Genomic DNA, 14,523 nt, shown 5'->3' with positions numbered 1-14,523 from the left:
GTGATGCATTCCATGTTACAGACGAAGAAACCATGATTCAGGAGCTAATGATCCACTGGCCTCATATCGCCAGGTAGTAAGTACCAGGATATAAAACTGCCAAGCCCCCAAATTTCAGTCTCAACCCTACCTGCCAACCTTGATCATTTCCCAACCACTTCCCTCTCTCTTTCCCCCTGTCCCACCAAGTATTAGATTGAATGAAATTAGCACATCCCCAGCGTGTAACACCACCCTGGCCATGCAACCTGGACAGAGCCCAGAGACTACGGCTCCTCCCTCTAAATTCAGCTTCTCGATATCATTCATTCTTACAAGTCATGGATCTCACGTAAAGTGTTTTATAGAAAGGGTGTGTTGGCTGGAACCAAGGCTAACAGAGGCGCCCGATGATTTCATTCCTCTCATTTTCCTCTGTGGCATCATTTTCACCCTCTCCACTCTCTGATCTGCATTTTGTTTGATCTAGACACTGTGCTTCACATGCCATCACCTCTAGCAATTGCATCACACATTTATATATATCTTCGTGCATCACAGTAATTGTGCCACACAGCATAGGAAACAGGAAAACTTATAACAGCATTTCTCACCCTCCCCAAACTAATTTAGAAAATGTGCTCCAGATTAAATGAATCAGGAACGAAAAACCTGAAATTGGAGATAGGATTTCAGAAGGGACGGCTAAATAAATAGCACGAAAATCTTGCAACATGTTGGAAGCCTATAAATTTTATAGGTTGTTTCTTTAATAAAAACAAATGTGATGGCTAACAACACAGTATTATTAAGCTTCTAACATTTAAAAATCTAATTTGTCCCTGCTCTGCCGCTGTTTATGTTGCACATTGCGTTCATGCAGAGTAAGGAAGTCAGGTTGATTGGTTTGCCTTGGTTCCTAAACCAGGCTAATAGAGACCCCTTTAAAACAGAACGTTTTTGCTTTCTAGGCATGCCTTGGTCCCTAATGAGTTACAGCCCCAGGTTGAAGATGGACATGGCAGAAAGAAATTTAACACAGTCTGGAGCACCCATCAATACCAAGGCCAAGGGAGAGGAGGTATGTTTCCAGTTAAACCAGAACTCCATGAATTCAGGATTCTCTACTCACAAGACAGTAATTCTCCTTATTTCATCACTAACTTACTTCAAATGTGTTTATACAATTTATTGCTACTGAACTTCCAGGCAACTGGTGTAGAGTTAATGAAACCCAGCTTGGAGAAGCTTTAAGCTTTGAGCAAGTAACCACAGTTTAAATGGTTATGACATGTGGTCAAAGCCACAGCCAGCCCCACTGCAGTTTCTGTGCTATGACCTAGACAAAAACCTTGTCGTCTCATCTTTTGTGCCAAAGAGTTTGAAAAGGGGAAGAGAGGTGAAAAAAATGGCCTGCCCAGTTCCTTCTCCATGTCCCCAGCCTTTCTCCCTGTCTTTTTTTTTTTTAACACATTCATCCCACTCAATACAAGGCAAAATCCCTCCCCCCCAATTCTGAGTAAATATTTTAGTTGCCGTTTGAATTGGCAGCTGAGGTTGAAGTCCTGAAATCCAGTTTGGGTTTAATTGAGCAGGGTCAGGCCTGCATAATGCAAGCTGGAGGGAGGAGGTTGGGGAAACGCACCCAGCAACATTTTAAGGAGCAGAATCAGTGAAATAAAAAACAACAACAACAAAACGAAAATCAAATATAGAGATGTACAGATGAAACCAAACTGGAAAAGAAGTAAACTACTCTTTCTGAAATACTTGGACATTGACTTTTATTAATCCTCCCTGTCACAGGGCCTCCTCCCTCAAGCTCTATCCATCTGGGAACTCCAGCAAGCTCCCTCTTTTTAAATAGGCCCATTTTGGAAGAGTAAAGGGGAGGTACTGGACTTGCCACTGGCTGGCAATAAAAGCCCCCTTTTTAAAGTAGCACTTTCATTAACTTAAAGCAATCTATAGAGTTAAAAGCAGGGAGCAGTAAACTCCAGATAGGATCATAAAACAGCCAGTCTCAAGTTGGGTGCACTTCAGTGCAATTTGCACGAGGCATTTTACTGTGAGCAGCGGTCAGGCCCATCTCCCTCCAGTCACCCCCTGCCCCTTACTCGGAGCAGCTTCTCTTTCTCCGGGCTTTCAAGTCTTTAGCTCTCACAAAGAGGAGGCGGCGACCAGGGAGTCTCCCGGGGGTCACAGGCTCCCTCCCCTCTCAGACTCTGGGCGGGAGAGCAGGCTACGAATTCCAAGCCTGCAAAACAACAGCCCCGACGCTCGGCCTCCGAGACGCGCGCAGGCGGGGGTGAGGGGGCTGCCCCGGCCATTCGTGGTACCGTGTCTTCTGCACCCCAGAAGGGCCTCTGGCTACCCCAGGGAGGGCCACGGGAGGTTGGGGGGTGGACTATCCCCCCACACACACACGCACACACACAATTTCCCTTCTCCGCCAGAGATATAACCCCCTGCCCGGGTGGGACCTCCCTCGCACCCCCGAACTAGGCCAGAGTCTTGGGGGTTCAGCTCCAGTGGGACATCACGAGGCCTGGCGGGAGCTCCCCCTTCTCCCAAGGTCCCGGGGCTTCAGGAAAGCCAGAATGCAGGGGTAAGCGGGAGGACGAGGAGCTGGGGCGGCGTGTTGTGTTTGAACACCATCATTTTCTCAGATTTGGGGGAGGGAAGTCGCTTAAAAATCCAAAATACCGGGCGTTTGACTTCGACCAGTTGGAGAATATTTGACATCCGAAAAGTCAACAATAGGCTGGAGGAGTCCCGGGACAAGAGGGGTGAGGGTCGGGCACCTCGATTCCCCCGGTTCCCGGATGGAACATGACACCCGGGCCGGGACAAACGCGAACCCCGGGCAGGCCGGGGAAAGCGTCGGCAGAGGCTGCGGAGCAAGAGGTTGCCGTTCCGGTCTGGGCCCTGGACTTGGAGCCGGCTCCCAAAGCCCAACGCCTCGGGCCGGAGGCCGCACCCGGCCCCTAGCGCCCCCGGAGCGCAGGCGGCGGCCCCTGCGGGCCACCCGCGATCGCTGCGCCGCGCGGCGCCCGCAGCCCCAAGTGGCTCCCGGAGCCGCCGGGCCGCCAGGGTCGGGTGCTCGGATCCACTCAGAGTCCCGCGAGGCCCCCCTGTCGCTTCGCCCAGAAAGTCCCTTCGATGTACCCGCTTCCCAGGATCTCCCTCTTAACGACCCGGATCGCGCGTGCCCCAAGTCCTCTTCTCCTCCAGATCCAGGTTCGGGGAGAAACGGTAGAAAATCGGGGCTCGGCTGCCAAGGCTGGGATCAACTACTTCCGTCGCCTCCCTAATCGCTTCTCCACCCGCGGAGAGCGCCAGGACTCGCGCGCGCGACCCTCCCCAAATTCCAACGGCCTCCACCCCACAGAAGAGCCGTGACCCGCGGCCGAATCCTAAATCCGCCAGCTAACCCCGGGCCCCCAACTCCTACCTCCAGCCGCTCGCTCGGAGGGGGCACGGAGTCGCCCCTGCTTCTTAAACAGCCCAGATCCCCATACCCCAAACTCTGGCCTGGCCCTCCAGCCCAGTCCTAATTCGGGGCTGACCCACCACCCACAGCCCCGTTCCCAGCCCGGGTCTCCCCGCCGCGCGGGCAGCTCGGTCTCGGCTAAGAGCTCCCGGAGCGGGCCGCGCGCTCCGCTCGTTTGGTCCTCGGGGCCGGGAGCGAGGAGAGCTCCGCACGCCTGACCCGAAAGAAACGCAAACTTTGCGCGGCAGACCCGAGAGCCTGCCCCCTCCCCCTCGGCTGCTCCTGAGGCGCCTTATGTCCCCCCTCTTTGCAACTCATCCCCTAGTTGTCGAGCCAGGAGGGCTCCCGCCTCCCAAGCTTGGGCCCCGGGTCCCCACCTCACCTCCCCCCACCTCACCAAAGCCCCCACCATCCGCGAGAAGCCGGTGACCCTACGAATTCCCGCTTCTCCCGGGACGAGAGTCCCTGAGTGGGGCCCCTCAGGTGCCGGCTGCGCTGCCCCGCAGCCCGCGGTCCCCGGTCCCCACCCCGGACCTCCCTCGCGCCGGATCCCCGGGCCCCCGCCGGCCGCGCCTACGGGCCTCCCTTCCCCCGGCTCGGGCTCGGGGCCGCTCCCACTTGCAGGCGCCCGAAGGCAACCCGGGGCTGAGGCACCGAGCGAGCGCCCGCCCAAGGGCGCCCGGAGCCGGGAGAACGCCGGCCTGGAACCGCCCGCGCAGCGCCGGGCCCGCCGCCGCCGGCGCCCTGCAGCGCACTCCGCCCCGCGTGCCGGTCCCCGGGCTCGGTCCCCGGGCGCTCCCGGCCCGCCCGGCGACGGCTGCCGGGGCCCGCGGCGGTCCGCGCCCGCCGCCCGGCTCCTCGCCGGCGGGGACAATGCGCGCCGGGCCCGGGCCCGAGCCGGCGAAGCGGCGGCGGCGGCGCGGGGACTGAGGCGGCCCGGCGGCGGCGCGGGGACAGCGCGGCGCTCGGAGCCTCGGGCCCGGCCCGGCCGCGGCTCGGCTGCTCGCTCGGCTCTCCCGCGCTTCCCCCAGCTCCGCTCTGCTCGCTCCCGCCGTCTCTCTCTCTGCTCCCTGCCTCCCTCCTCCCTGCTGCCTCCCTCTCTCTCCTCCCTGCTGCCTCCCTCTCTCCCTCTCTCTCCTCCTTGCCCTGTCGCAATGAATAATACTCTGGCTTGGGGACCGGAATAAAACACACGCGCTCTGAGGCAGCCGCCCGCAGCAGCCGCCGCCGCCGCCGCGCCGCCTGCAAAAGCGTCTCTGACATGGAAATGAATGACAGCTTACCTGATGCCAATCTTCATCAGACTGACACCGGCGTGACAACACAGCCTATACTTCCCAGCACTGCTCGGGACGTCAGCGGCACAGGGACCCGCCCCCCGGACCCCCCTCCCTTCACACACCTCCCCTCTCCCCACTCCCCTCTCCTCCCCACCCCCCCACCCCCACCCACTCCGGGCCCAGGCCGCTTCCAAGGCTGAGGAGCCGCTGGAGTGTCTCCCTCTACTGGAGGCTTTTCTGAGACGTCAGGCGCCGGCCTGCTCCTGCCGACCCGGCGGCAGAAACGGCGCAGGAGCCCCGGCTCCGAAGGGGCGGGTCGCCTCGGAGGCGGGAACGCCGTGCAGCCCCACGGAACCCAGGAGCGTTCTCCCACCCCCGTGCCAAGCCCTTCTCAGCAAACAGAGTTCCCAGACATCCCTGTGCTGAGGGGACAGACCCAAGGTGAAACTGAGGACCCCAAGAGAACTCCCCAGAAATTACGAAACTTCAACCTGGCAAGGCCTCCTTCCCCCCACCACCACGCCTCCCCCCATTCCTGCCTGGCTGGCCTCATTTTTATGATTGCATTTGAATAATTCTCATTACCCTGGCCCCAGAAAAGGTGCTCAGATGACACTCCGGTTCGTTATTCCCTATCCTCAAGAGCCTTTTCTGCTGTGGGCTTCCTGGGGCGATTAGTTCTCAGAGAGGGGGGCCTGGGAGAGAGCCTAATGTGGTGGGGGCGGAAGGAGAGATAAAAGGAGGGAGAGACTTTGTCAGTAAATCCCCTCTTTGCAAATGGCGGGCAAGCCTGTTCCAAGCTACGGCTATTATCATTCTAAAACGTCCTGGGTAAAGTCAGATCGTTTCCAGAGTTCTGGGGGGTTGGGAATGCTGTGGTATAAAAGGATCTACCAGCTGGGGTGTTTCACCCAGGGTGCTGGAGGAGTAGGGTCATCGACTTCAGGGAGGAAATTGGCTCCTGACCTAAGTGCCTTCTGCAGGCCAGTGCCAGCGTGGGTAGCCAGACATGTGCCTTCATGCATTCAGCGAGGATTGCAGCCGCAGCCTGTGCAGGGGTCAGCGCACAGCCGCCTCCAGGGTAACGTGCCTCCACAACTCGGCACTTGCCACTGGGCTTAAACGGACAAGTCTGCTCCCCCCTCCCCGTGGGGGAGCCGTTTCACCCACAGTGCAGCAGCGATTGATCTCCTGACCCTGGGTCAGGCAGGGGGTCTGGGTAAAGCCTAGACAAATAAACTGGTGTTAGCTGGGAAAGCAGAATGTGGAACCCAGGCCGACCAGGTTGTCGGTAAAGAATCTGACCTAAGAAGTTAAAAGCTGCCCCTTAGCTCACTCGGGGGGCCCCTCACCTGCTTCAGTCCTGGGCAAGGGTGGGAGCTATTAGCATTCCATGGCTCCCAGGAGGCAACTGAAACCTCCTTTGTATCATACCCCACATGCACTAAGTACTCTTTGGTCAGATCCTCCCGGTACCCCCAAAACATCCTCCGAGGATGCCTGCAGAAGAAACTCTTCAGCGGAATCCTCTCACCTTCACATAGAACCTCCAAAGACTTCTCCTGGTGGATTTATGTCACCCCAGCCTCTGATCTGTGGTCAGAGACTCGGGCTGCTGACAGCGTAATCACTATTATATATTACACATTGTATAATAATATAATAATAATGAATGCACTTGCCCTTTTTTATGTAGTGCAGAAGCCGCTGGATTCTCCAACCCAGAGGCTGGAGGTCAGGCAGGCATAAACTCTCAGAGGGAAGCCCTCTTCAGATACAGGAGGGGGAGGGGAGTTCATTTACCCCAGTCCAGGACCCCTGGGGGGAGGGCTTTCTCTCTTTCCCTTGGCTCTATGAGTTCCTATAGCCTGCAGAGTCAGAGCCGAGAATTCGGCTGAATGGAAATACTTAACCCCATCAGAGAGGCCCCAGTGAGTCCTAAATAGTACTGCAGGCATGAGCCATGCACCACTGCTTCACACTTGTCACATCCCTCGTTTTCTGAAATCCAGTTCAGGGCCCAACTCTTTTTTTCATATAGGAAACCCATTGCCACAAACATTTGCTAGAGTCTTTTAAAATACTACGATTGCCACCGACACCCTATTGGTGCTATAAAAAAGTAGATTGTATTTTAAATAAATACATCTTGCTTGGACGGTTTTTGTAATTTGCAAAAGCTTGAGAAGTGATTATCTAAATTGCCACCATCATTTTTATGTATCAGTCAAAGCAGATACTTAGTCTGTGCCCACTGGAAGTTCAGCCATATGCTTTGGTGCTAGGGATAAAGGGCAGAAGCAAAAACGTGGAAGTTACAACTCCTATCCTCAGTGAGCTTTCATTCTAGCTGAAGAAGACAAAGCACCAATATATAAAACATTAAACAGCAGCCATAGAAGAAATCAGTAGATGACACAAGCTAATATTTCAAACTCTATCCATTCCACATAAAAACGAGGGCTCTGCCAGTGAGTAGAGAAGGGACAGAGTAGAAATTGAGTCTAGAACTTTCCAGTTTCTTCCCCATCATCTCTCTGAAGATGAAGAAGAGGATGGAGAGGCATGTACATGTCGTACAATTCATCAGCACATCAACATTATAACCAAACAGGAGTTACCACACATCCCAGTCATCATCCTACAGTTCCTAAATGCTGCATCTCCTGAGGTTTTGTTCTCTCCCCTCTTCCCACACTGTCTGCACTTCGTCTTTATTGTACATGGCTCAGTCCAGGCCAGTTGTTTCCTCTGAGCTCCAGAACTATACAATTAATGACCTAACTGAATCCTGCCTGTAATACCCTATGAAAAAAAAGTTAAGACTTGTCCAAGTACCAATCCCCTTTACTTAATTATTTTTAATGAAACTTGATAGACTGTGTGTTCCTGGAGGATTGGGACTATATTATTTCCTCTTAGGATCTCTCAAATCTAATACAGTGCCTGGTCCAGAAAAAAAGATTAAGTAATTGGTTGTTGAATTGAATTGAATGGAACTTATTTCTCCATCGTGGGCTCTGTCCAGGCTCCTGGCCTCATCACCAGTCACTTGGAATGTTTTGATGATTTCCTAGCTGGTCTCCAATCTCTCTAATCCTGCCACCACCAAAATGCTCTTCCAAAAACAAAGGTTGGGTCACACCTTGGATATTCCCTCAAAAAGCCTCAGTGGCTTCCATTGCCAAGAAAATTTAGCCCAAAAGGATAATGGGGGTCATATACTAAATTGGGGGAGAGGGGCCTTGAATGTCACATTCGTTAGCATGGTACTCAAGTCCACTCCCAACTCTGGCCCTGATCTAGGGTTCAGACTAATCAACTGACCTCTCCACCCCCAACCCAGTGATCCAGTGGCCCCGAGGGCTGGCCCAGGACTTCCTGCAGTTGAAACCCCTGAGGAACTTCTTTAGGATTCAGCTTCCCAGGGCTACCCCAGGGGAAAGGTAGTCTGGAGAAGGGCCTCCAAAGTGAGAGGTTTGGGAACTTGGATTCCAGAATACTCCCCCAGCCGAGAACACACCAGGCACTCAAGCCATCCAGCACTTGCTCAAGCTGTTCGGCCTTGAGTTTTCATTCCTTTTTCCCAAACCTTCCAAAATTCTATCTGCTTTCAAGACTTCATCAAAACATCGCCTCTTCTCAAAGATTTCTTGGATTCCCCCAACGGAGAGCATAAGCTTTGGGGTCACACGCAGCTGGCTCAAATCTCTGACACTCTGTCACAAAATACCCTTGATTATGGCAAGTTACTGACTCCCTAAGTCTCAGTTTCCATGTTTGTGAAAGGAGGATGATAACAGTCCCCGTGAGACCGGTGGATTAAGTGAAATAATGACTGGAAGTAGTTGAGCACAGTCCCTGGCACAGGGGAGGCTCTCCGATGAATGGTAGCCATGAGAGCTACTAGCTTATACCCAGGGCTTCCACAGCACTGCCCGAGCCTTTATTCTTTAATTGGCTTGGGGAGGGGAGCTATTGTCTCCTGATGATGCTGTGACAGACCCTGGGCCCTGTCAACACAGGTAATGGGCACAAGGATAAAGGGGAAGGGGGTGGCTACTCTCTACCTATGGCCTGGGACCAGCGGGCACTGAGATGCACAAGGAGGCAGGGCCAAGCGAGGAGAACTCTGGCCCTGGTTAAATGCATGAGGGAGCATCCCTTGGAGAAAGAGGGAGGGAGGGCCTGGGCAGTGTGAAAACTCAAACACTATAAATCTTCGAAAGGTGGGGCTCCACGGAACGTCTAGGCCGCCTGCCCATCTCTGATTCATTTTTTTTTTTCCGGCCCCAAGAAAGCCTCTCTGCTCCCCCACTCCACTCCCACCCTCTGACACGTGGGGGATGAAGTCTGTTCTCTGGGCACTTGCTAGGCAGTTAATTGGGTCATGTCTCTAACCGGCTTCTCTAACAGGAGCAATGTGATCCCCAAAGCCTTTCCAAATACCCATCTTTCTTACGGTACTGATGGCCAGATGGGACTTCCTGCAAGCACCTTCTCTTCCCCAGGCCGTACTTCAGCAGACACCTTCCCGCCACACACAGGCAAGCACAGGCACCCAGCAGGCTGCTGCCCCCACCTTTGGACCAGGCGGTTGCCTCCCGGCAGTGCTAGGGAAGCAGCTCTGCAGGAGGCAGGGCCCTCCCTGGGAGGAGGCCGGAAAGAGAAGCGTTTTCAGTGATTCTGCCGCTAGTTCCAGGTTCCAGCAAGGGTGGGAAACTTCACAGCCAGTTTGAAAGAATTGAGAAAGAGAGGGCGGGGGAGAGGGAATGCTTGGACTATGATTAGCAAGAGAAGAAGAAAATGCCTCTGATGATCTCCAAAAAGAGCCACTTCTGGGAACTGGCATCCCAAGGGCTTGGCCACAAAAACTTGAGAAAGGAAGGCATAGTCCTGTGCTGTCCAAGACTGTAGCCACTGGCCACGCTGAGCACTCAAAATGTGGCCCATTTAAATAGAGGGGTGCTGTAGCATTATGCACAAAATATACATAATATATACAGTGTATTTAGAAGACAGTACTAAAAAGGAATGCAACCTGTTTCATTAGTAATTATTTCCAATGGATTACCTGTTGAAGGGAGAATATAGTGAATACATGGGGTTAAATACAAATGTTATTAAAATTAATTTTACCTTTTTCTTTTAATGGGGCTCCTAGATAATTTCAAGTTCCTAAGTGCCTTGCATTCTATTTTTATTGAAGCCTCTCTTCTGGGCTTCGTGTTTGTCCCGGCATCAGCTATGTTTGGCTGTCCTGCTTCGTTTATCATGTTTCTCTCTGGCTCACCAGCTCTTCAGCCTATTCCGCTTCCTGCCAACACCACACAGGACCAGCTGAGGAGGGAGGATACCCGGTGGTGCCACCCCCAGTCTGCAGAGGCTGCGAAGAACTCTCCGCTTATTCCCACTCCCCCGCTCCCCACCTCTGGGTAGCCGGAGTTCTGAAAGCTCTACCTTCTGCACACAAAGACCTCCTCTCCTGCCTGTCCCAGAGGACCCATCCCTGAATCCTTCACCCGCCCCCTCCGTTATCCCTTTCAACATCCTCGTCACCTTCACTGTTGTCCTCCTCGCTCTCAGCCTCCCCGGCCCTGTTACCACCTCTCGCACACCCTGCACCCTTCTGCGCAACAGGGGACTATCTCCCCACCGTCCCCAGGGATGAGCTCTATCCCGCTTGTTGCCTTCGATGCCGCCTCCAGCTTCTAAGCCCTCCTGCCCCGTGGGGTTCGCATGGCTGGGCTCCCAACTTGCTCCTGGTCTCTGGGGCCACAGCGGCAGGCCCGCAGGGCCGGGGAATCAAGCCACGGCTCTGGGAAGATGCAAAGGCCACGTCCGCCCAGCAGCTGGCCCTGCTGTTGTAGGGGGAGGAAGAGGAGGAGTGACAAAAGGAGGGAGCAAGGTATCCCCAGCTGACCCAGCCCGGGGAGCAAGCAAGGTGTGCTTAACAAGCAAAACCAAACAGCAGCAATAATAAGAGCTAATATGCATCGATTAGCTGCTCTGTGCCAGACACTGTGCTAAGTACTTAACATGCATTGTCGCACCCAGTCTTCACAACATCCCTGTGAAGTAAGGACTACTTTTAGGGCTTAGATAAGGGGAGTGGCTTGCCCTCAGGTGTGAGCTCAGGCAGGGTGCTTTAAGAACCCACACTCCATACCAACATTCTGTATTGCTTCTTTGTAAAGCACAGAGGTCACCCCTCTGCCCCATGCAGGTCCGTTCACTGGCTCACGCCTTCAGGTGCTCACACTGCCAGCCTCTATGAAACGCACCAGCTCAGAGGTCCCCATTCAGTGTATAGGCTTTCCAGGTACATGGTCCACCCTTGGGCTGTAAAGATGAGTAAGGCACAGTCCAGGACCTCAGGGAGACCTTCTTGGCTTTCTAGGACCAGGAGAGATACGGAAAAGCCAACCTCTGTCTCCAGATCCCACTCCCATTCTATAGGCAGAGAAACTGAGGCTCAATAGGAGGGGCAAGGGAATAGGGAGTTTCAAAACTCTTCCTGACTTAATGGGGCAAGTAAGATACAGCCTGGAGTCTCTAATCTGGAGCCAGGCTGGCCTTCCAGACTCCCCCATTCTTGGGGATTTTGAAAACATGGCTGCATGGATCCTCTTGACAAACCTTGTGTCCTGGATTGAAGAGTATCTCCTTCCCCCCCCCAAAAGTCACATCCACCCAGAACCTTGGAATGTGATTTACTTGGAAACAGGGACTTTTGCAGATATAATTCATTAAATTAAAATGAGGTCAGACCGGTTTACGGTGGGCCCTAATCCAATGACTGATGTCCTTATTAAGAATAAACAGAGATGACAGAGGCACACACAGAGAGAAGACCGTGTGACGAAAGACAAGAGATTGGGGTGATACATATACAAACCCGTGAGCACCAAGGATTGCCGGCAACCACTGGAAGATAAGAAACCCCTTCTAGTTCCTTGGAGAGACCACGGACCTGCTGACACCTTGATTTCCATCTTCTCGCCCCCAGAACTGTGAGACGATAAATTTCTACTTTGTCACAGCAGCCTTAGGAAACTAAGACACTCAGTACACCTTTTTCTGTCTTCTTCCTCACTGGCTACCATCACAATGTAGGGTGCTAATGTCCACAGTCCAATCAAAACTCATTCACTCCAGAAACTCTACTTAATTCAGGACACCCATGTCCTGTCTCCTGAATGGACATGCTCACATTTCCACTGGCGTAGCATGCATCAGGCCATGTGCCTGTTCTGAAATTTCAAATATGTGTGTGTTGACACCCCAACTAGATTTGAACTTCTTAAAGGCCAGGACTAAGCGTCTCTTTTGTCTCTTATCTTCTCCTTTCCGCAATCTCAGCCTAGCTTGAATTGCCTGATAAAGGCTGATGGCTTGACCTACTGTGTCATAACCACGATGTGTGTGTACGTGTGTGTGTATGGGGGTGTCTAGGATTCTGTGTGTCTCTGAATAAGTACGTGTAACAGAGGTGTGTGTGTATACAAGTGTCAGTGCAAGCAATGCACATGTCTGTGTGGATGAATTGTCCAGTTATTATGAAGATGGTAGCTTAGACACACATCAGCACAATCCGTCAACCACCAGACATTCTCTCTCATGATAATTTCCTGCCAAAGCTTTGAGTTGCAATTAAGAAAGTAGATAATTTGAAACATTTTTCTCTGCATGTTGAGATGGATTATAATCCTAATTTGATAAAGACTCTTAATGACTCATTAGCCACCCTTGGCTTCTCCTCAGGTCAGCCAGCTTCCCAGGCGCTGGGAGGCAGCTGGCAACCGAAAGGCGCGGCGCTCAGGTCATTAGATATTATTGCTTCAGCAGCACTAAAACAAAAAGACACAACAAAGCCACAGTCCTTGATTTCTTCTTTTTTCAGCTCCTAGATTGGGCATCGATTTTCTTTTCCTGGCTTTGAACAAAGCCTCCCATTTCCTGACAACTAAAAATGCTCGCACCGAGGTCTTTGGCCTCCACCAGGCATGGCCCACACAGTGCATTGTAGACTTTCCTCTACATAGGTAGGGACAGTGGGGGTCACTGCTCAAATCCCTCATCCCATCTCCACCACAGTTTGATTCCTAGAGTGCTCCCCAAGTCTAAAGGGGTGGGGATTCTAGGGGCAATGACGAAGTTGAGTTGTTTACAGATGATAGCCACGTAATAGCCCCTTCTGCTTTGGTTGCATGAAGGTCAGAAACCACAGAGGCTGCTTAGAAGTCATCCCTTCCATTACTTCCCTACTGGCAGAGGAGTGCCTCTTCCAAAGTCATGGTTTCCTCATGGTCACTCACTCTAGAATTGAAGAGCCCCAACTCGCAGCAAGTTCTTACTATTGCATGGACTCCCATGGACATGTGTGCCCCACTGTATATGCACACACATGCACGCATCACATACCCACATACCCACACAGTCCCATGAACACAGATGCAGGAGGAATATATGTGTAAGATCTTCTCTGAATGGTTGATAACCCAGAGATCAGGTAAGGGAGTAAGGAGGTAAGGGAGGTTTGGTCAATCCATAAACATACACCTTTGTCACAAGCCCACTATGTGCCAGACACTGTGCTACATGCTGAGGCATGGTGATGCTCAAATAGGACAGGAGGGCTGGTGGGGATCAGAGGTGGCTGGACCAGTGGTTGTTACATTCTGAGTTGGAGCAGGGGTGGTTGGGTGGAGAGAGTGGCATCCCTGGTCGGGATCAGCCTACTGATAGTCCCTCCCCTATTTTGTTGCCTCTCTTGTCCCAGGCTCTATCTTCCCTGTCACAGGGTTGGCTTGGAGCTAGATAAAAAGCCACCTCCAACCCCTCCCCAATGCATTCGATCAATGTGACAAATGCTCTCTGGGCAGGACCCCCGAGGCTGTCTTCTCTACCACCCACCCCTCCTTCCTTCCCAATGAGTCCAGGGAGACCTGAGCAGAGAGGTGATGGATAGCCCTGTCTTATTGTTCCAGACTCAGAATCCAACAGGGGCCTGGAAGAGCTGTATAAATCAGAGCCCAGGCTGGGCTCTCACCAGCTACAAGAGGAATGGAAGGCGAGGGACCATAAAACTGTCTATGGGCTAAGCTGTTTCATTTCAAGTCAGGACTAGAAAGAGAAAATGTTTGGTTCTTGGGGACAGAGACTCATTTGAATAGGATAGATAAGCTGTGGAGTCTGCATGTTAGGATATTCAAAGAGAGGGAGCCAGAGAGGGGCTGGTCTCACTTACAGGAGGATAGTGGGTGAGTCCCCCTCATCTGTGGGTGTTCATTCATTCCAGCTAGGCAAGAGCAATGGGGGGGGGGCGGTGTTCATACCCCAAACTTTGTGAATGTTTTGAAAAATTATCCTCTAGTACCCCAGATGGCTGATAAACTGTAATTTTCCCTTCTCTTGGGTGGGAACAGCTGGGGGAAAAAGGCAATGCTGGGCATGATTCTAGCTGTCAAACTGTGATCAGGTAAATGGATGCACCATTCCCATTTCATTTACCCAAACATTTTTTGAGCACCATCTGGCCTGAGGACATAACCATCTGGCCCTGCTCTCAAGGAGCTGACAGTCTAGTGGGGAAAGACAGGGTGGTTGACTCATAAATCCTCATTAGCCTTTATTCTGGGCTCCTTCATCATTGCACCTTTGACAAATCACTGTTTATGGGTTGGCTGCTCTTTCTCCCTTCATTAGCCTGCAGTTCCTTAAAAGGTGGAAAGGAGAAGGAACCAATATTTGTTGAGTGCCCATTATATG

The 14,523-nt window shown here is 52.6% G+C and overlaps 1 protein-coding gene across 4 annotated transcripts in view; it reads right to left on the bottom strand.

Moving 5' to 3' along the window:
- The window catches only part of PKNOX2 (PBX/knotted 1 homeobox 2), a 272,823-nt gene extending 267,963 nt beyond the window's left edge, over nt 1-4,860 (bottom strand). For 2 of the 4 annotated variants that reach the window (XM_058289382.1, XM_058289383.1), the window contains exon 1: nt 4,756-4,841. The gene's annotated coding sequence lies outside the window, so the exon portion shown is untranslated. Of the gene's footprint in view, nt 1-4,755 lie in introns of all 4 variants that reach the window. The other 2 variants (XM_058289381.1, XM_058289380.1) reach the window with 2 other exon arrangements.
- Between the last annotated feature and the right edge of the window lie 9,663 nt (nt 4,861-14,523).

The sequence above is a fragment of the Dasypus novemcinctus genome, chromosome 27, assembly GCF_030445035.2.
Source record: "Dasypus novemcinctus isolate mDasNov1 chromosome 27, mDasNov1.1.hap2, whole genome shotgun sequence".
Lineage (NCBI taxonomy): Eukaryota > Metazoa > Chordata > Mammalia > Cingulata > Dasypodidae > Dasypus > Dasypus novemcinctus.
The sequence above is the reverse complement of the archived record's forward strand: the minus strand, read 5'-3'. Positions and strand labels throughout refer to the sequence as shown.